A 24,015-nucleotide genomic window follows, 5' to 3' on the forward strand; every position below is an offset into this window, starting at 1 on the left:
TCGTAACAACGATGTCGGCTGAAGACTATGAAGGATCAAGTATTTGACGTACCAAGTGTTATACAACACAAATCTAGATTAACCATTTAACAAGTAATGTATTAAGAAATTATAAGATAAAAATGATAAGACATGTTAATAGCAAGTTGTTTAGAATATAAGCATTGAAGTCCATACTAAGTTTATATTATACTTATCCTAACACCATTAGTGAAACCTTTTCACCTTGATATAATTAACTTAGCTAGACATCATGAAGAAGAAAAACATAAATAAACAATTTGAGAACATTGAGAACATAAACATGATATAAGTTAACTAAGTATAGTAAAGGAAATGAAAAGCATGAACAAGAGATTAATGAAAGCAAAACTTAAGCATTACAAAAATATAAAGAGAGAGAGCAAGAACATGATCTTAATCTGAACAAAAAAAAATGCCTAGATGAATGGAAAATGCCTCCTTTTATAGGCTAACATTTATAACTATTTATTTTATAATTGATTATTGATGTAATGGCCAACTATTGATTTAGTGGACTTGGTGGACAACAGCACTTAACCATTTTGGCTGGATAAAATGACATTGATGTAATTAGAATTTGGCAAAGTGTTTTGTATAAAAGTTATTAGAAATTGCCTTTTCCTTCCATCTATCAAATTTCAGAGCATTTAGAGCACTATAACTCAAGATATGTCTAAAATACTGAGCAGTGTTACTGGTGGATAGCCCTCAAGCTTTTGTTTGAATGAAATGTCATTTCTTCCATCATAATTTGAGTAGGTCTTCTTTTTGAAAGTTGTTGAAATTATATTTTTCTTCCACCCACTAAATTTCTAGAACTTCAACTATAGGTAAAATTCTAAGCAGTATTTGAGTTAGATTGCAGGACAGATTCTGACTTCTCTTTTGTGACCAAACTTTGAATTTGGAAACGACAAATTTAGGTCTTTTCGTATTCATAAAAGTTGTAGGCCTATTTCTTATTTTTCTAGCCATATAAATTAACCTAAAATCCAAGATCTATAGCTCTAGATATAATCCAATGACTGAACAATATTCAAATTTGAAGTGAATCGGCATTTTCTTTATAAGCTTAACCTTTTCTTTGTCCTTTCACCTCCAATAGTTAATCACAACAATCAATCCTTTGAATTGTGAGATATACTTGCATTTAAAATGAGCATTTACCATAAATTAAAGGTATCTTATATTATCAGACTTGTTATTATAAAACATGCTCTAGTTAAGAAGTTATTGATACTTCAAGTGCAAAATGATAATATAAATCCTTGATAAAAATGCACTTTTAAATATTAATCACTATGGGGTAGTGCGATTAGGACTTGTAGAACCAATATATAAAACTTTTGTTTATGTATTTGTGATAGATTCAACAAAAGTAACTTTTGGGCGTTCTTTTCTTTGTTTGTTTTTTTTTTACTTTTTATGCTACTGATATATTATGAGATAGCAATAAACTAAAATAACATCTTTTTTAAAAGGAACCCTAGACACAAACTACTAAGTTCAAGACATGAAATAATTAAAAACTAAATCAAAGACAACTAAAACTAAGAAAGTCAAAACTAACAAGAAGAAAATAAAGGATATAACCTAGTTTTTTTTAGCCTATCTCTGATCACAATTGATATAAATATTTTAATCATATGGCCAAGTAACCCTCAACAAAGTAGATAACAACCTAGAAAGCTAAAAATCAAGTTTGATAAAACCTTGACCCAGAGGTAACCCTGTACCTAGGAACCAAAGGTATTGAAAAAAGACTTGGACACAAATATAATCTTGTATCTAAGAACCCTAAGTATACAAATGATGTCACGAAGCCATTTAATCTTTGATAAGTTAATGTACAATTTCTCCTTGTAAAGAAAGGTTTTTTTCCAAAAATAAACAAAAGAAAAACTCACATTTATTTTCCAACTGCCGTTGAAATTTACAACTAATAAAATATAATATAATTTCCTCTAACTAACCCTAATGGACCTTTTTTGGGCTGCAAGCTAATAGGCCTAAACTAGTAATAAACTTTTATAAGTTTAATAATAAAATAAACTCCTAAACAATGTGTAATAGCTAAAACAAACCCAAATTAAAAATAATTATTTAAATTAATTAATTAAATAAATAAAATAGGATAATAAAAATAAAGTCTTCATGCTAAAATTCTTACTTGTAGTCCAAATCTCTAATTTTCACATATTCTTGACATATTTTCAGTCCTGACTTCAAACATATTATTCTTTCTTGTCTGGATGAATTACCATATGTGTTTGAGATTCTTGAGATGTCTAAAAAGATTATAAAAAGATTACACTTGTAACTCTAGATATATCCCAAATAGTACACGAAGGTCTAGTTGATAGATTTGACAAGATTTATTTAGTAATTTCAACACTCTTAAATAAGATGTACTAATTCGTAGATAGTGCAATGTTTGATTTCCTAAAGCTTTTCTCCTTAACCCATGTAACAAGCTTTGAGCCAATAGCTCCCAAATCAACTGACTTTAGGGTATTAGGTGTTAAAATACCCCTTCGTGTTTAATTGCTTAAGTTAGGGAGGCTACAAAACCAAACTTATCTATGTTTTTATTATCATCAATATCATCAATTTGTTTTTTTGTTTTTTTTGCAAATTATATACTATTACTTTTCTTTAGTTGTTACCTTTAACAAAAGAACATAATTAATATAATAATCTAATGAGCAACCCACAATCATATATTAAAATATATGTGTGACAATAAAGATTTAAGAGTACTTGTTAAATAAGTATATGAGCAGAATCAAGTGATAATAATGCGAGAGTTTATAAATTTGAATATTTCATAAGAAAAATATGATAGACCTTGTTATAAATATTGCAAATAACCATTGAAAAATATTTATCAAGATGCGTCTCAAGAGTCAATAAAATTTCTTTTTACTTTTCCATCCTAATAACAATTTTGTCAAATGGTTTTAATAATAGCAAAAATAGTTAGTAAGTAAGTTTTTTTTTAATGTCAACTACTACCCTTTCCCCAAAACCAAAATGAGACGTTGTCCTCAATTTCCTAAGGTAGAAAGATAGAGTATAGAAGACATCACCTGAAATAACGAACATTAATAATTCTGAAACACACTTAAACAAATATAAGAAATATTAAAACAAAATAATATGCTACTAATAAAACAAAAAGGCACAAGGTTTCACAAATGAATGCTCAAATCCAATCTAAGCTTTTTACAACTTCTCTTAATTGACCAATTTATGCGACTCATGGAGGGATCAGTTATAGGGATAAAAGATTGTTATTGGTCAATCAATTGTTCAGCAATAGCAGCAAAAATTATGATTTGTTGTGCCAAAAATGTTAGAAAATTCTACTCCACAACATAATCAAGAAAAGATAATAATTTATTATAAAAACCTTTAGGGTTAAGCAAAGCTATAGGTTTATGGTGAATGTGAAGTTGGGCCCAAGAGAAAATATGAAAGATCTCTTCCAATATGCTTAGACCATTTGGTAAGGAAATGAAGACATTAACGTGTTTAAATATTGCATTAATTCAATCAGACATTGTGCAAACTTGTAGTTCTTCTCTAATTTTTTTTTCAATGATGTGCCATTTTGCTAAAGCTAACCCTCAAAACTTGACTTTTTTCTAAAAATATAGCTATTGACACACCACTTATTAACTCAAGGTTGCCTTCTCCATATATTAAATGAATCTTTCTCTCAGCTAGTACCTAACTAAGATGATTTGTTGATTCCAAAAACTCCTTTTCTTTTCCAAGACTGGATCCAACAAAAACACAAATGTTTCTTATATGATGACTTGAGGAACCTGCCACTTTTACACACTTCTATATATGTTGAATGTATGGGTTGAGTAGAAATAAAGGGAAGAAAAATAAGATTTTATATATATGAGAAATTGAGAATGCAATCATACTACCTATATGTAGGCCAACTTGAGTCTCTCTCTCTCTCTCTATTTATTTATTTATTTATTATTATTTTATTTTATTTTGAAAAAGCATGTGTATGCATAGGTAATTGTGATTGTGACTCATATCTTCCTTTGATTTTATATCCAAAAATAGCTTAAACGACTTCTATAGGTCGAGGATAGGCTTCTGATTAGTACTTAAAAGTGCATTTTTATCATGGTTTTATATCATCATTTTGCACTTGAAGTATCAATAACTCCTTAATTAAAATATGTTTTATAATAATGTATCTAATAATATAAGATACCTATAATTTGTGGTAAATGTCTATTTTTAATGCAGGCCTATCACATAAATGAAAGGATTGATTGATGACTTGAAGAACTTAAAGTGCAAGGATAAAGAGATGGCCAAACTTAGAAAAGAGATATCGGTGCAATCCAAACCGGAACACTGTTCGGTAAATGGGTCATATCTGGAGCTATATATCTCAGATTTAGGTCCAATTTATATGGATGGAAAGGTAAGACATAGGCCTACAACTTTCATATGGAGCCCAAGATCTAAAAAGGCCATTATCAAGTCAAAATTGTAGCAACAACAAAGAAGCCCGAATCTATCTTCCAGCCCGAGCACTGTTCGGTATTTTGGCCATATCTGGAGTTCTAGAAGTCCAAATGAGCTGAAATTTTTACACAAGAAAGCTGAGACAATTGCCTACAACTTTCATGTTTGCAACTGGCTCCAGTTTTGACGTTATCAATGACGTTTTGGGCAGACAAAAGAAGATAAGGATTGTCACCAAGTCAAAAGTTGGTCACCCACTTATCAATTAGTCATCAAATCAATAGTTCCCAATTTTGGCCTATAAAAGGAGGCATTTGCCATGCATTTAGGCATCTTGGTTTCCAGATCAAGATCATGCTCTTCCTTTCTCTCTTTGTATTTTTTATGCTTTGTTTTCATTAATATTAAGTTTATGCCTTTCATTTCCTTTCCTTTACTTAGTTAACTTTTATGTTCTTATTTTGTTTATCTATTTTGCTTTCTTTCATTATGTCTAGCTAAGTTAATTATGTCAAGGTGAAAAGGTTACACTAATGGTGTAAGAATAAGTATAATGTAAACTTAATATGGACTTTAATGTTTGATACTAACATGTTTTATATTTGTTATCTTGTTCACTCTTTAATACTTTGCTTGTTAAATGACTAATCTTGATTTATGTTGTATAACACTTGGTACAACAAATGCTTGGCACTTTCATAGCCCATAATGTATGGTATAACCGACACCTGAGCTATGAAAGGAACTTGATTTATTGTTAACATAAGTTATAATCATGAATGCTTGACGAGATTTACAAGTATTAGCATTAATTGAATAAGATGACTAATGTAATCATGTTAACAATATATAATCTGATTGGAACCTCCTTTGTGTGTGGTTTCCAATTCAATAATAAGAGTTTATACTATACTTGTTTGATATACCATTAGTGGAACCTCTAACCTTGACATTTGTTATTATCATTGTTTAATCGTTACATTAATATTCCATCTCAAAGTTCTCATCTTCTTCTTCTTCTTCTCCTTCTTTTTCTTTATTATTATTATTATTATTATTATTATTATTATTATTATTAGTACTACTACTACTACTACTACTACTACTACTACTACTACTACTACTACTACTACTACTACTACTACTACTACTACTACTACTACTACTACTACTACTACTACTACTACTACTACTACTACTACTACTACTACTACTACTACTACTACTATCATTAGGTATGTCACCTTATAGACTAGTCTATGGAAAACCTTGTCACTTGCCTGTGGAACTTGAACATAAAGCTTATTGGGCTATTAAAGCTTTCAATTCAAATCTGGATGATGCTAGTCAACTGCGAAAATTACAAATAAATGAGCTTGAGGAAATAAGAAATGATGCATATGAAAATTCAAGAATTCATAAAGCAAGAATAAAAGAATTTCATGACAAGAAAATACATAGAAAAACCTTCAATGTTGGTCAAAAAGTCTTGCTTTATAATTCTCGACTGCATTTATTTCCTGGAAAATTAAGATCAAGATGGAGTGGTCCTTTTATTGTGAAACATGTGTATCCATATGGGGCCTATGACATCGAGAATCCAAAGAATGGCAATGTTTTCAAGGTAAATGGACATCGTCTGAAAGTTTACTTTGACAATTTTTCAGTTGAACATAACTCTATTGAATTGGGTGATCCTGTATATAAAGATTGATTTTATTTTATTTTATTTTATTTTATTTTATTTTATTTTATTTTATTTTATTTTATTTTATTTTATTTTATTTTATTTTATTTTATTTTATTTTATTTTATTTTATTTTATTTTATTTTATTTTATTTTATTTTATTTTATTTTATTTTATTTTTGTTTCTTTTTGAGTGATTTTTGCAAGTTTCTTCACCCCGGTCAAATGGCGGATAACGGTACTCCGTGACTTAAGTCGGTTCTTTCAGTTTCCCACAATAACTGATATTTGTGTATATATTTGTGCAATTCTTTGAATCTCTCTTCTAATTCTCATTTGAAAATGGACACTAATCTTGAAAAATTGAAAAAGTATTTTCCCGCTCTGCCTCAGAATGCGATTACAAAAATTTACCGTGCTAGATGTGCAAGATTGAGATTATTAATGAATCATGGAATTCCTGAAGATATTCGTTGGTTGATTGAAGCAAAGGTCCGATTATCAGGTGAGTCCTCTAACTTCATTTCACACATGCCTGGAACAGGTAAAAGCACTTTTGCAAAGAAGCGTCGTGCAAAACGACTGGATGTCTGTCATCGATGTGCTAGATGGACTTGTAATACACAATGTCGTTCTTTAGGAATGGTATCTATAAACCGTGAAGATAAAATACAATTCATTAAGGATGGCCTGAGTAAGGAGTCTTTAGATAATCTTCTATTGACTCTTGAGACGCATCCTAGTGGAGATGTGCATCGTGCAATTCATGACTTATGAACCCATTTTCATAAAGAACATGATCGACTTAGTCTTGAGAATCTGACTAAAAAAGACCCTGTTTGCTAGTTTTTAAGAAAACTGGATGGGAAGCCTATCCCCGACCCATAGAGGGCGTTTAAGCCGTTCTTGGACATAAAACCAAGGGAAGATGTGAGCCATAATCACAACTACCTATACATACACATGCTTTTTCAAAAGTAAATAAATAAATAAAGAGAGAGAGAGAGTATGTGTGTGTGAGACTCCAGCTGGCCTCATATAGGTGGTATGATTGCTCTTTTAATTTCTCATCTATAAAATCCTCTCTTACTTGCCTTCATTTCCACTCAACCCATACATTCAACAAATACAGAAGTGTGTAGAAATGACAAGTTCCTCAGGTTATCATATAAGAAATATTTGTGTTTTAGGTGGATCTAGTCCTGGGAAAGAAAAGGAGTTTTTAGAATCAGCAAATCATCTTGGTCAGGTACTAGCTGAGAGAAAGATTCATTTAGTGTACGGGGAGGCAATCTTGGGTTAATGGGAGGTGTGTCAATAGCTGCATTTTTAGGAGGTAGTCAAGTTTTGGGGGTCGTCCCCGAAGCTTTAGCACAAGGGGACATCATTGGAAAAACAATTGGAGAGGAACTTCAGGTCTCCACAATGTTAGCTCGAATGAATGCAATGTTTAACCATGCTGATGCCTTCATTGCTTTACCAGGTGGTCTAGGCACATTGGAAGAGATATTTCATATTTCCTCTTAGGCCCAACTGCACATTCACCATAAACCTATAGGTTTGTTAAATGTTAATGGTTATTATGATAAGTTGTTGTCTTTTCTTGATCATGCTATGGAACAAGAATTTCTAACATCTTCTGCACGACAAATCATAATCTCTGCTGCTACTGCTGAACAATTGATTGACCAACTACAATCTTTCATTCCTGTAATTGATCCCTCCATGAATCGCATAAATTGGTCATCTAAGGAAAGCCGTAAAAAGCTTAGATTAGATTTGAGTCTTCATTTGTAATTTTTGTGTTGTTTTACTTTATTATTGTGTTTTGTTATTTCTTATTTTTGTTTAAAGTGTGTTTCAAGTTTGTCAATGTTCGTTATTTCAGGTGATATCTTCTATACTCTATCTTTCTACCTTAGAACATTGAGAACAATGTCTTATTTTGGTTAAGGGGAGAGGGTAGTAGTTGATAAAAAAAATTATTTTCCATTTGATAAAGCATGTGCATAATTGTTGTTATTAGGATGCCAGAGTAAAGGAGCTTTTTTTGTTAAAGTGACTCTTGAGACGCATCTTAGTAACCATTCTTAACAAGGTCTATTATAATACTTCTTGAAATATTCAGATTTACAAACTCTCGCATTGTTATCACTTAATTCTACTCATATACTCATTTAACATGTATTCTTAAACCTTAATTTTCACACACACACTTTAACATATGATTGTGGGTTGCACATTGGATTATTACATTATTTATGTTCTTTTTTTAAATGTAACAACTAAGCGAAATGGATTGTATATAATTAAAAAAAAGAAAAAAAAATAAAAAAATGATAATAATAAAAATGTAGATAAGTTTGGTTTCGTAGCCTCCCTAACCTAAGCAATTAAGCCTGAAGGGGTGTTTTAACACCTAATACCCTAAAGTCAACTGACTTGGGAGCTATTGGCCCAACGCTTGTTACATGGGTTAAGGAGAAAAGCTTAAGGGAATCAATCATTGCACTATCTACATATCAGTATCTGCAACCCGAGTTACTAAGCTCGTAGGGGTGTCTTAACACCTAATATCCTACGACCAACTGGTCTGGGAGTCATTAGCCGAAAGCTCATTACATGGGTTAAAGATGCATGGTATTTTTAAATTATATGTATATATATTTAAAAAAAAAAGAAGAAAAAAAAAGAGACAAAAATAATAATCCCAACTTAAGGAAGTTAACCTTAAACATTAGAACAAAAATTTTGTTTTCTTCCAAGAAAAGCCCTATAATTATGTGTTGATACATTGAGCACAAAAGAAAGGTTTATTAATATCTTGTTAAGAGGTATTGAGCAGATATATAAATTTAATGAGAGTTTGTTTATCTGGATAGATTAATGGAAGTTAAATGATAAATACCTTGCTTTATGGAATTTGCAAATTATTTTTCTATTTTAAAGCTTTGATTACTAGGGACTAGTAATAAGCTGGTTGGGGGGTGTGATTAGTACTTAAAAGTGCATTTTTATCATGGTTTTATATCATATTTTGCACTCGAAGTATCAATAACTCCTTAACTAAAGCATGTTTTATAATAATATATCTAATAATATAAGATACCTTTAATTTATGGTAAATGTTAATTTTAAATGCAGGCCTATCACATAAATGAAAGGATTGAATGATGACTTTAAGAACTTAAATTGCAAGGGTAAAGAGATGACCAAACTTAGAAAAGAGATGTCGGTGCAATCCAAACCGGAATACTGTTCGATAATTGGGTCATATCTAGAGCTATAGATCTCAGATTTAGGTCTATTTTATCTGGATGGAAAGGTAAGACATAGGCCTACAACTTTCATATGGAGCCCAAGACCTAAAAAAGCCATTTCCAAGTCCAAATTGTAGCAACCATAAAAAAGCCCGAATTTGTCCTCTAGCCCGAGCACTGTTCAGTATTTTAGCCATATTTGGAGTTCTAGAAGTCAAAATGAGCTGAATTCTTTACACAAGAAAGTTGAGACAATTTCCTACAACTTTCATGTTTCAAGTGGCTCCAATTTGGACATTATCAATGACGTTTTGGGTAGACAAGAGAATATAAGGATTGTCACCAAGTGAAGAGTTGGTCACCCACTCATCAATTAGTCATCAAATCAATAGTTCCCAATTTTGGCATATAAAAGGAGGCATTTGCCATGCATTTAAGCATCTTGGTTTCCAGATCAAGATCATGCTCTCGCTTTCTCTCTTTGTATTTTTTGTAATGTTTATGCTTTGCTTTCATTAATATCAAGTTTATGCCTTTCATTTCCTTTCATTTACTTAGTTAACTTTTATCTTATTTATGTTCTTATTTTGTTTATTTATTTATCTTTCTTTTATTATATTTAGCTAAGTTTATTATGTTAAGGTGAAAAGGTTACACTAATGGTGTAAGAATAAGTATAGTGCAAACTTAATATGGACTTTAATGTTTGATACTAACATGGTTTGTATTTGTTATCTTATTCGCTCTTTAATACTTTGCTATGGTTTGTATTTGTTATCTTATTCGCTCTTTAATACTTTGCTTATTAAATGACTAATCTTGATTTATGTTGTATAACACTTGGTACAACAAATGCTTGGCACTTTCATAGCCCATACTGTATGGTATAACCGACACCTGAGCTATGAAAGGAACTTGATTTATTGTTAACATAAGTTATAATCATGAATGCTTGACGAGATTTACAAGTATTAGCATTAATTGAATAAGATAACTAATGTAATCATGTTGACAATCTATAATCTGATTGGAACCTCCTTTGTGTGTGGTTTCCAATTGACTAATAAGAGTTTATACTATAGTTGTTTGACATACCATTAGTGGATCCTCTAACCTTGACACTTTTTATTATCATTGTTTAATCGTTACATTAATATTCCATCTAAAAGTTCTCATCTTCTTCTTCTTATCCTTTTTTTTTTATTATTAGTATTACTACTGCTACGACTATTATTATTATTATTGTTATTATTACTATTATTATTGTTGTTGTTGTTGTTGTTGTTGTTATTGTTGTTGTTGTATTATTGTTATTTATAATTTGTACAGTTAACCTCCCTGTGGTTCGACCCCAGTCTTGCCGAGTTATTTATTACTTCGACACTCCTGCACTTGGGAAAAGACATCAATCTTTTAGTCGTGTCAGCTTCCCATCTAATTTTCTTAAAAATTGAAAAACAAGGTCTTTTATAGTTAGATTCCCAAGACTATCCCGAGCATTTTCTTTCTTAAAATGGGCTAATATATCATGAAATGTACAATGTATATCTCTACCAGGATATGTCCCAACACTCAATAGAAATTATCTAAAGATTCCTTATATTTTGAAGTAAATCTTGACTTTTGATATTTTTTACAAGCTTTGCAGAATATATATGTCTTTAAACATGGTGGGTCAATAAAATCCACATTGTAATATTTTTGCAGTCATCTTCTTTGATGAGAAATGACCCCCAAGTGCCTTAGAATAACAAAATTTAATAACACTACTACCTCATTATTAGGAATGTATCTTTGAAATATTTGATCGGGATAATATTTGAATAAGTAAGTGTCATGCTAATACAAGTTCTTCACTTCATTCAAAAACTTTCTTTTATCTTGAGTACTCCAATGAGCTGGCAAATCTCCTGAAGAAAGAAAATTGATATGAATAGCAAACCAAGGCATTGGACTAAAAGAAAGTAAGGATTCATTAGGAAAGTAATCATCGATTGGTGGGATGTTAGATGTCGAATCTATTATCAATTTTGATAAATGATTCGTAACAATTTTTTTAGTGCCTTTTTCATCCTAGATTTCTTCATGTTTAAAATTTTCAAAGATTTTAGAATCATGATTGACTTTTCTTTGTTTGGTCATGACATGAGGAAATGGACGTATTGATGGGGAATCAGTCTTTTCTTTACAATGTTTAGGTTTAACCCCTTCCTTACCTTTAGAGATTGACTTATCATCTTTCTTACAAGGTTCAAGAATTGGTTTTTCAATAACCTTACCACTGTGAAGAATAATGACTTATTGGACTTGATCCATGTGTTGGCTTCCAGAGGTACTTGCACTTGCATTGTACTGCCCCTTGGAATTTTACTGTGGTTGAGATGGAAACTTACATTTCTCTTGAAAACAGAGAGCAAATGTCAATTTTGCAAAAGTATCTTTAAAATCTATCATGCTTTGAGGAGTATTGATTGTTGATTAGTACTTAAAAGTGCATTTTATCATGGTTTTATATCATCATTTTGCACTTGAAGTATCAATAACTCCTTAACCAAAGCATGTTTTATAATAATATATCTAATAATATAAGATACCTTTAATTTATGGTAAATATCGTTTTATAATAATGTATCTAATAATATAAGATACCTTTAATTTGTGGTAAATGTCTATTTTTAATGCAGGTCTATCACATAAATGAAAGGATTGATTGATGACTTGAAGAACTTAAATTGCATGGATAAAGAGATGGTCAAACTTAGAGAAGAGATGTCGGTGCAATCCAAACCGGAACACTGTTCGGTAATTGGGTTATATCTGGAGCTACAGATCTCAGATTTAGGTCCAATTTATATGGATGGAAAGGTAAGACATAGGCCTACAACTTTCATATGGAGCCCAAGATCTAAAAAGGCCATTATCAAGTCCAAATTGTAGCAACAACAAAGAAGCCCGAATCTGTCTTCCAGCCCGAGCACTGTTCGGTATTTTGGCCATATCTGGAGTTCTAGAAGTCCAAATGAGCTGAATGTTTTACACAAGAAAGCTAAGACAATTGCCTACAACTTTCATGTTTGCAACTGGCTCCAGTTTTGACGTTATCAATGACGTTTTGGGCAGACAAGAGAAGATAAGGATTGTCACCAAGTCAAAAGTTGGCCACCCACTTATCAATTAGTCATCAAATCAATAGTTCCCAATTTTGGCCTATAAAAGGAGGCATTTGCCATGCATTTAGGCATCTTGGTTTCCAGATCAAGATCATGCTCTTCCTTTCTCTCTTTGTATTTTTTGTAATGTTTATGCTTTGCTTTCATTAATATTAAGTTTATGCTTTTCATTTCCTTTTCTTTACTTAGTTAGCTTTTATGTTCTTATTTTGTTTATCTATTTTTCTTTCATTCATTATGTCTAGCTAAGTTTATTATGTCAAGGTGAAAAGGCTACACTAATGGTGTAAGAATAAGTATAATGTAAACTTAATATGGACTTTAATGTTTGATACTAACATGTTTTATATTTGTTATCTTGTTCACTCTTTAATACTTTGCTTGTTAAATGACTAATCTTGATTTATGTTGTATAACACTTGGTACAACAAATGCTTGGCACTTTCATAGCCCATAATGTATGGTATAACCGACACCTGAGCTATGAAAGGAACTTGATTTATTGTTAACATAAGTTATAATCATGAATGCTTGACGAGATTTACAAGTATTAGCATTAATTGAATAAGATGACTAATGTAATCATGTTAACAATATATAATCTGATTGGAACCTCCTTTGTGTGTGGTTTCCAATTCAATAATAAGAGTTTATACTATATTTGTTTGATATACCATTAATGGAACCTCTAACCTTGACATTTGTTATTATTATTGTTTAATCCTTACATTAATTTTCCATCTCCAAGTTCTCATCATCTTCTTCTTCTCTTTCTTTATTATTATTATTACTACTACTACTACGACTACTACTACTATTATTATTATTATTACTACTACTACTACGACTACTACTACTATTATTATTATTATTACTACTACTACTACGACTACTACTACTATTATTATTATTATTACTACTACTACTACTACTACTACTACTACTACTATTATTATTATTATTATTATTATTATTATTATTATTATTATTATTGTTGTTGTTGTTGTTGTTGTTATTATTCTTGTTGTTGTTGTTATTGTTATTGTTATTGTTGTTGTATTATTGTTATTTATAATTTGTACAATTAACCTCCCTGTGGTTCGACCCCTGTCTTGCTGGATTATTTATTACTTCGACACTCCTGCACTTGGGAGAAGACATCAATCTTTTAGTCGTGTCAATTGTCTCTTGCTTTTTAATGAATGCATACAATGTTTCCTCAAGATTTCTTCTAGGAGGTGGAGCATAAAGAGGTACATATCTATAAGAATTTTAAAAATTATGGTGTTCTTGAAATGATGGCTGTGAAGTTTGTGTATTATTATTATCACTCTTCCAATTGAAATTTGGGTGATTTCGCCAACCAGAGTTCTATATTTACAAGTATTGGTTATGATTAGGCCTTTATAAACTGTTTAAAACATAGGCTTGTTCATAAAGGCATTTCTTAAAAGAAGGTAAAGTTGGACAGTCATTAGTTAAATGTTTATTGGTTTCACAGATTTGATACACAATATCTTAAATATATTTTAATTTTCTACTCTTTTTCAATACTAGTGCCTTGACTTTTCTAGTTAAAGATGCAAACTTGGCTTGGAAGTCATGATCTTCCCTAGGGTTGTACATACCTCCACTAGATATATGAGGTTGAGTTTTTTCTGGTATCTCATAAGTATCTGTGGTGTCTAAATTTTGAGCATTTTCAGCTAAGAAGTCTAAGTACTTCATTGTTTCATCAGGATCTTTATCTTTAAAAGTTCAATTACACATCAATTCCACCATTTGCCTATCCCTAGGTGTTAACCCTTTATAAAAATATGAAACCAATCTCCATATTTCAAAACTATGATGAGGGCAAGTATTAAGCAAGTCTTGATATCTATCCCAATATTGGTAAAATGTTTCTCCTGTTTTTGAGTGAAAATGGTGATTTGTCTTTTAAAAGAGCTTGTTTTGTGAGATGGAAAAAACTTCTTCAAAAATTATCTTTGCATTTCATCTCAAGCACGAATGGATCCTGCTCTCAAATTTTATAGCCATGTTTTGACTTTATCTTTTAATGAAAAAATAAAAAAGCTTTAATCTGATTGTGTTCCTATTATAATTTAAGTTATTATAAGTGTTACAAACCTCCTCAAATTCTCTTAAATACAAGTATGGATTTTCTAAATCTAAACCATGAAAAGAAGGTAAAATTTGAATAATGTCTGACTTAAAATTAAAATGAGATGTATCAGGGGGGAAAACTATGCATGATGGTGTACTTATTCTTATAAGATTCATGTGATCTCTAAGTGTTCTAACTCGATTATTCTCATTATTCTCATTATAAAACGACTGATTATGTTTTTCCACTATATTTTTAAAAAATGATGAGGATACCTAAAAAAGTCTACCACTTAATATACATGACCAAAGTTTCATATACGTGTAGGAAGAGAATAAAATGGAAGAAATGAAGGAAAAAAATACTATAATTTATACAAAAATTTATCTCCCCGGCAACAGCGCCAAAAACTTGACATGACTAAAAGATTGATGTCTTCTTCTAAGTGTAGAAGTGTCGAAGTAATAAATAACTCGATAAGATTAGAGGTCAAACCATAGAAATGTTAACTATAATAATAATGATGATAATGATGATGATGATGATGATGATGATGAATTGAAGAGGATTTTGAGATGTAAGATTAATGTAAGGAATAAACAAGGGTAAAATAATTGTCAACGTTAGAGGATCCACTAATGATATTTCAAACAAGTATAGTATAAACTCGTTTTATAACTCAACTGGAAACTACATACAAAGACAGTTCTAATCTGATTATAAATTGTTAACATGATTACATTAGTTATCTTATTCAAATCATGTTAATACTTGTAAATGTTGTTAGGTATTTATGATTATAACTTATGATAACAACAAATTAAATTCTTTTTATAGCATAAGTGCCGGTCATACCATACAGTTGGACTATGAAAGTGCCAAGTATTTATTGTACCATTTTTTATACAACACATATCTAGATTAAAAATTTAACAAGCAAAGTATTAAAAGTGAATAAGATAACAAATATAAAACATGTTAGTATCAAACATTAAGGTCCATGTGGAGTTTATACTATTCTTATTTGTACACCATTAGTATAACCTTCTCACCTTGACATAATAAAGTTAACTAAACATAATAAAAGAGAGAAACATGAATAAATAAGATAAGAATATTAATAAGATAAAAGTTAACTAAGTAAATGAAAAGAAATGAAAAGTGTAAACAAGAGATTAATATAAGCAAAATTTAAACATTATAATAAAGAGAGAGCAAGAACATGATTTTGATATGAAAACCAAGATGTCTAAATGCATGGCAAATGTCTCTTTTTATAGGCCAAAATTAGAAACTATTGATTTGTTGACTAATTGTTGAGTGGGTGACCATATCTTGACTTGGTGACAATTCTTATCTTCTTGTCTAAACAAGATGTTATTGCTAACATCAGAATTTGAACAGACTTCAGTCATGAAAGTTCTAAGAAATTGTCTCAGCTTTTCAACAAAAAAAAAATTGAGGTCATTTGGACTTGTAGAACTCAAGATCTGGGCTGAACACTGAATTGTGTCTAGGATGCAGGACAGATTCGGACTGCTCCGTTATTGCTAAGATTTGGACTTCCAAACAACAGAATTGAGTCTTGCATTACGCATGAATGTTTTAGGCCAATGTCTTAATTTTTCATCCCTATAAGTCCTTGTATAGTTCCATTTGTACATTTATGGTTTTAATCCTTTAACACTTAAGTTCCCAAATATCATATATGCAGCAAACATTGTGAAACAAAATTATTTGAGACTCCCTAGGATCCAATTAGATAAATCTAGAGTTTTTTAAGGATTTATTACTTATAGATCTGATCTTTTTCAACTTTTAATAATTTCTTAAAGGTTGGATTGTCGCAAACTACAAATGTCTAATAATGCCTAGAGTGCTAGCTCTAATATTATGTTTATGTAGTTTTTTTGTCTAATAGTTAACTGCTCCTCTTATAAAAAAATAAGAGACATAACTTACTATTTATAAAAAAAATATATAAAGAAAAAAATCTTATAAATTGGCAAAATATCAATTTCCCCTTTAATAATATCCATATATTAATCTATGATAATTTTAGATATCAACTCAATCAAGTCGTTACTTGATTTTTCTAGATTTCGAAATATAATCCATGTATTAATTATATTATAGTATGTAGTTTCTTAAATATATTTTAATCAAGTAATATTTAACTAAATCATCCCATTTTAATTTTTACCTAATGATTCTTAATTTGTGTGACCCATTAGGTTCCTAATATGTTGACTCAAATATAAATTATAATTATAATTAAATAAAATAAACAATTTAATGTATTATCAATTTAACAATAAATTAATTTATATTTTAAGATCAGGTGCATCATCTAGTAACGTATCATGATCTTCCAAATAATAAAAAAGTCCTTAATGGTTAACTTAATCTTTCAATGACTGGTTTCTAAATATAATTAATATCCTTTCATCAATAATGTTATGATTTAGCATTAAAGAATGAAGTATGTTTGTTATCTTAAATTATGTTTGTTCTCTACATAATAGTCATTTAACATTTGAATAAGATTTGAAACCCTTTTCAAATCTCATTCCACCCTGGCTAAGGATTTCTCAATCAATACTATTTTCTCTAATTTACCTAGGGTGATGAATCCTCTCTTGATCACTTAAAGACCTTTATATAGTTCATGTTATGAATCCTGTCATGATCATTTAAAGACTGACACGACGAAAAGATTAATGTCTTCTCCCAAGTGCAGGAGTGTCGAAGTAATAAATAACCCGGCAAGACCGGGGTCAAACCATATGGAGGTTAATTGTACAAATTATAAACAACAATTATAAACAACAACCATAGTAACAATAACAACAATAATAATAGTAGCAATAATAATACTAATAATACTAGTAGTAGTAGTAGTAGTAGTAGTAGTAATAACAATAATAAAGAAAAAGAAGAAGAAGAAGAAGAAAAGTTGATGAGAACTTTGAGATGGAAAATTAACGTAAGAATTAAACAATGATAACAAACAATGTCAAGGTTAGAGGATCCACTAATGGTATGTCAAACAAGTATAGTATAAACTCTTGTTGTACCAAGTGTTATACAACATAAATCAAGATTAGTCATTTAACAAGCAAAGTATTAAAGAGTGAACAAGATAACAAGTACAAACCATATTAGTATCAAACATTAAAGTCCATATTAAGTTTACACTATACTTATTCTTACACCATTAGTGTAACCTTTTCACCTTGACATAATAAACTTACCTAGACATAATGAAAGAAAGAAAAATAAATAAACAAAATAAGAACATAAATAAGATAAAAGTTAGCTAAGTAAATGAAAGGAAATGAAAGGCATAAACTTGATATTAATGAAAGCAAAGCATAAACATTACAAAAAATACAAAGAGAGAAGGCAAGAGCATGATCTTGATCTAGAAACCAAGATGCCTAAATGCATGGCATATGCCTCCTTTTATAGGCCAAAATTGGGAACTATTGATTTGAGCCAAAATTGGGAAGCATGGCAAATGCCTCCTTTTATAGGCCAAAATTGGGAACTATTGATTTGATGACTAATTGATGAGTGGGTGACCAACTCTTCACTTGGTGACAATCCTTATCTTCTCTTGTCTGCCCAAAACATTATTGATAACGTCAAAATTGGAGCCACTTGAAAACATGAAAGTTGTAGGAAATTGTCTCAGCTTTCTTATGTAAAAAATTCAGCTCATTTTGACTTCTACAACTCTAGATATGACCAAAATACTAAACAGTGTTCGGGCTCAAGGACAGATTCGGGCTTCTTTGTTGTTGCTATAATTTGGACTCGAAAATGGCCTTTTTAGATCTTGGGATCCATATGAAAGTTGTAGGCCTATGTCTTAACTTTCCATCCATATAAAGTAGACCTAAATTTGATATCTACAGCTCCAGATATGACCCAATTACCAAACAGTGTTCTGGTTTAGATTGCACCGACATCTCTTTTCTAAGTTTGGTCATCTCTTTGCCCTTGCAATTTAAGTTCTTAAAATCATTAATCAATCCTTTCATTTATGTGATAGGTCTGCATTTAAAATGAATATTTACCATAAATTAATGGTATCTTATATTATTAGATATATTATTATAAAACATGCTTTAGTTAAGGAGTTATTCATACTTCAAGTGCAAAATGATGATATAAAACCTTGATAAAAATGCACTTTTAAGTACTAATCAAAGACCTTTATATAGTTCATGTTATATCTAATGTCTGCCTTTTCGTTACCTATATTAAGATAATATGTAACAGGATCAAAGTATAACATTCTTTATATAAGATGACTTAGTGAGCTCAAGTCCAAGGACTACTTACACAACTGTCACAAGCTTTTTCATTGACATAAGTGATCTCTTTATATGGAATTCAAATGCAGGTCAGTTAAGTGTAGATGTCTTATAACAAGCACCTACATATTAGTTTATGCGTACCTTATAGTTCAGCTTATAAGAACAACTGTATCCTTTCATAAAAGAAAGAACATAATATATATCAGTCTCTACAACTCTAGTAAATATCTAGTATTTAAGAGAGCATCGACTAGGAACATTATAGGAACAATACTTTGATGAAATAGAAATCATATAATTATAACAACTTTATAATTTTCTTTGCAAAACATTTTTGTCTTATGAACTTTATCTTTGCTCTAGATTCATTAATCTAATATTAAACCTTTGTTAATAATAAATATGTATTTACATGACTGTTGCGATGTCGCGGTCGCACAAATTAATTACCCTTACACTTAAATCACACAAGATAGTATAGAGCAAGCAAGGGATTGATCCCACGAGGAAGATTTAGTTCAGATTTTTATGCTATACGTTATGCAATTGGGGGGTTTTGATTTGTGATAATCTAAAATATAGAAGAAATTAAACTAGTGAACACGATCAATTAAAACTGAAATTTATCAAGAAAACAAACCTTGGTCACAAGCACACATCCACTTACAAAAATCAGAACTGATCCTTAAAACGAAACTCCAGTTTATATTCTGAATTTTTATCTTTTCTTAACTTTGGTTAATTAACGGATCCGCCGTATAACTAGCCCTAACCAACAAATAATCACAGTGTCTGCACTAATGATTTAATCTAATGGCAGCCTTAAGATCTAGATAAATTCATTAATCTTAACAACCAAGTTGTCTGCTTGTGTTGCTTTGATCGAATGTTTTCCCTAAGTTTAATAACGTAGTTCTGCCACAATTATCAAGCTTAGTTGCTTCACAAGTTTATATACCCTAACTCCGGTTTTGATATCAAACTTAGCAATAGATTGTTCACAATAATAACTTAGAGTCCGCTCTAGCAATTATCAACAACAATCATAGAAAACATGCATAGGAAAACAATCATACTCATTCATAATACAAACTGAAAATAAATAAAGAACAAATCTCACAGTTCTTGAAATCTGAAAGTTTATGCGTCCTTGCAACCAAGAAAAGAGCTTAGCCTTGCATATCTATTGAACAACTACTCCTAAAGATAAAAGAAAGCATTATTTCTAGTATGTAGAGAGGAGAGTTTGTGTTTCTTCACTTCTAGTTGCTACCACCTTTCTTTGATTCTATTGCACTCCCTCCTCTTCTTTCTTGGCTCTCTTGATGTCTATATATAGGCTTCAATGGCAGCTCCTCTTGCTTCTTTATCAACAATGGTGGCTGCCAAACATGCCAAACTTTGACATTAGTAGTCACCACAAACAACCCACTATTGTAGCCTCCTTCTTTGACAATGGCAGCATTCCAACTTGCAGCTGGTTTGTGGTTGGTGATTTGAGGTTGGTGGATTGAGGTTGGTGGCTACTTTTCTTGACCTTCTAGATTGATTTACTAGAGGGGCTAAATTGCTGAAATTATAACTTGGATGATAGTTTAGAAGCTTCGAAACATAATTTGGACTCATTTCTTCACGAAACCTGATTGCTGGCAGAATTCAGTTGTCATCTTTGAAACATCATATCGCCATCATCTGACATCGTTTTTGGCTGAAAATTGGAGTGTTTCTAGACCTTTGAGTCATGAATCCAACAAAATTGAGTTTGCATCAATTGGACTTCTATAGCTCCAGATATGGAATTTTGAATGGACAAAGGTCAATAGTGGCAGAATACGAGATTTGACTTTGAAGGATGTGATTTCCATGATCTTCCTCTTTGTATTTTTCTTGCATTACATTTCCAGAAAGGTATGGATGTTAGCTTTTTAGAGCCACTGGAATCACTTTATTTTGATCTCTAGAAATCACGCTCTGCACAAAACATCAACTGAACATCAAATCTGCCAATTATCTCCAATTTACTCCTTTTTGCATTTTTCATCCAAAAGTGCCTTCAAAACACAAAACAAAGAATATCAAGGCATTTTACATATAAAACATGGACAAAACATTAGGTAAATGTGGGTGAAACAATCGAATAATATGGTTACATCAAATACCCCCACACTTAGCTCTTTCTCGTCCTCGAGAAAGGATAAATAAAATTAAATTGAAAATAACCATGATCAATCTCTTAATCTCCCATCAATGTCCAAGAGTACAGGCATTATAAATAAGAATATAATAAAAAAGAATAAAATAAATAAATTTTTATGAATTTGTTTACATGCAAACTTCAAAATTCAATCAATCATCGGTATTTAAATGAAATCTATGTCATGCCAAAGTGATAGGTCCTCTCATTGATATACACTTCAACACTCATGTGTTTAGGGTTTATGTGTCTAAATCTCTCAAATTCAATCAAAGAGTATGTTCTACCATAAGCTTGCTTTTCAATCTCATCTCCATTATTAATATATTACAGACAATGCATGAATCAAAAGGTCTTATTTTCCGGTTGTAATTGGGCTAAGGTTAAGGTGAGGTAAAAGAGAGTAAAAGAAAAGGTTCAAATCAAAGAAAGTGGAGCATTCCGAAAAATGATATTTCAAACAAGATATTCCATCAAAGCTCATAAATTTTTCATCTTTAATCACCAATGCTTAACTACTTTTGTTTTTAAGCATAAAATCTTAAGAACATAAAGGAACATTTTTTTCTTCTTTTTTTTTTCTTTTTTGTTTTTTTTTTGTAATTTTGCCCATCTTTTCATCAAGCATCACTTCTTCTGTCTTTTCACATAATTTCCAACCATAATTCCATGAAATATCACAAGTATATGCTCTACTAATCCTTGGCCAGGGGAAAAGGAAAACATATATAAAGTTAAGGCTTATACATGGATAAAGAAAAGATAAATAAGCTCAAAAGGGGCTCACTAAGGATAATATGCTTTAGGTTGGCTTTTTGGTTCAAGTGATTGAAATTCCTAATGCCTTTATCATCTTCATGTATATTTGTAATGGAATATAATCTCAATAAGATATGAAGCAAGTTCTAGAGATACATATCATTGAAAGAATGCACACTCAAAGAATATAATGTGGAAGGCTCAAAAGCTTGCATTGGTATAACACTATAAAGTCAACATGACATATTCTCAAAGTCAATCCTTAAATCAATTAAACCTTAAAATTTGCATGCATACTCCTTCATTTGATTTATCTCTTCATCTATCTCAATTAATTCTCATACGTAATACTCATATTCTCAAAAACCAATGGGAGTTAAAAAGATCAAACATAATTTTTTTTTTTAAACAACAAAGAAAACTAAAATAAGAAAATAAAAATTCTCCCAATACCCCCACACTTAAAACACAACATTGTCCTCAATGTTGAAATAAAAGCAAAGGAACATAAGAGAATGGCAGAAAATAAATTAAAATACAAAAAAGTAAAAGATAAGGAAAAAGAAAGCAAATCTGATTTTTTTTTTTGGTGCTAGGTTGCCTCCTAGTAAGCGCTTTTGTTTTATGTCATTGGCTTGACATGTGGCATGCTCATTCCTCATAGATTGGTTCATCTAACTCTATAGAAGCGGTGAGTTCTGTCGTCCAACCTTCATAGAAAGGGTTCAAACGATGTCCATTGACCTTGAGTACTTTGTTGGTTTCTAAACTTGTAATTTCAACTGCACCATAAGGAAAAATATTAGAAACAACAAAAGGTCCAATCCAACGAGAGTGCAATTTTCCAGGAAAAAGTTTTAAACGCGAATGATAAAGAAGGATTTTGTCTCCAACATGAAATTCCTTTCTTGTAAGCATTCGATAATGAAGATTCTTAGTCTTTTCATTGTAAATCCTTGCATTCTCGTAAGCTTCATTTTGTTTTTCTCTCAACGTGGTGGTAGTCCTTTTGGGTACCAAAAGGATAGACGCCACCCATTCACTGTCTGTGATGGGGGGAATGACTCCTGCATCATGAAGGATAATTTGCGAAGCTTGTAAAGCCAATGCTGATTCATGCACATTTTGGGGAACACATATATGCCTCTCCATCTCTTCTATCTTGGTAAAATCATAGCTATAGCTCAAAGCTATGCTTAATCCATCTTCGCTATCAAAATCACAAACCTGCTGCATACACTTATCAACTTGGTCATAACATGTGATAGAATAAACATTGTTATAAGGATATGTCATTGCATCATGAAAATTAAATTCAATCTTTTCATCTCCTACCTCCATAGACAAAGTATCCTTACCACAATCAATCTTTGTATTGGCAGTTTTCAAGAATGGTCTCCCAAACAATATAGGAGTGCTGGTTAATAAATCACAAGAATCATGTTCCATATCAAGAATATAAAAATCACATGGAATAACCAAACTATCAATCTTGACTAGGACATCTTCTATCACACCAAGTGGGTAAACAAAACTACGATCTGCAAGTTGTATTACAATGCTAGTTTTATTCAAAGGTTTCAGACTAAGAGAATCATAAACATGTTTAGGCATAACACTAATGGATGCACCTAAATCACATAAAGCTCTTTTAAAACTAGCATTACCAATAACACATGGGATAGTAAACGCACCTGGGTCTTTTTGCTTTAAAGGCATATTCTTTTGAACAATAGCAGACACAACTTCACCCATACTTACCATTTCATGACCTTTCAATTTGAAAGCTCTCTTGGTAGTACACAACTCCTTCAAAAATTTGGCATACTTGGGAATTTGCTTGATAGCATCAAGCAAAGGAATGTTGAGTTCTACTTTCTTGAAAACCTCTAAAATTTCTTTTTCTTTATCCTCTTTCTTTGACCTAGAAGAACTCACAGGAAAGGGTGGAATTGCTTTAAAACTAGAATTCATTGAGTGAGGAG

The 24,015-nt window shown here is 30.9% G+C and overlaps 1 long non-coding RNA gene across 1 annotated transcript; it reads right to left on the reverse strand.

The window, feature by feature from the left end:
- Positions 1 to 17,356: 17,356 nt before the first annotated feature.
- On the reverse strand, positions 17,357 to 23,813 carry LOC105113864 (uncharacterized). Its single transcript, XR_840034.1, has 3 exons — positions 23,803 to 23,813; positions 18,972 to 19,000; positions 17,357 to 17,407 (listed from the first exon to the last, which is right to left on the reverse strand). It is a non-coding gene; the product is annotated as an uncharacterized LOC105113864 (long non-coding RNA).
- Positions 23,814 to 24,015: the final 202 nt, after the last annotated feature.

The sequence above is a fragment of the Populus euphratica genome, unplaced genomic scaffold (assembly GCF_000495115.2).
Source record: "Populus euphratica unplaced genomic scaffold, PopEup_1.0 scaffold462.1, whole genome shotgun sequence".
NCBI classification, from domain to species: domain Eukaryota; kingdom Viridiplantae; phylum Streptophyta; class Magnoliopsida; order Malpighiales; family Salicaceae; genus Populus; species Populus euphratica.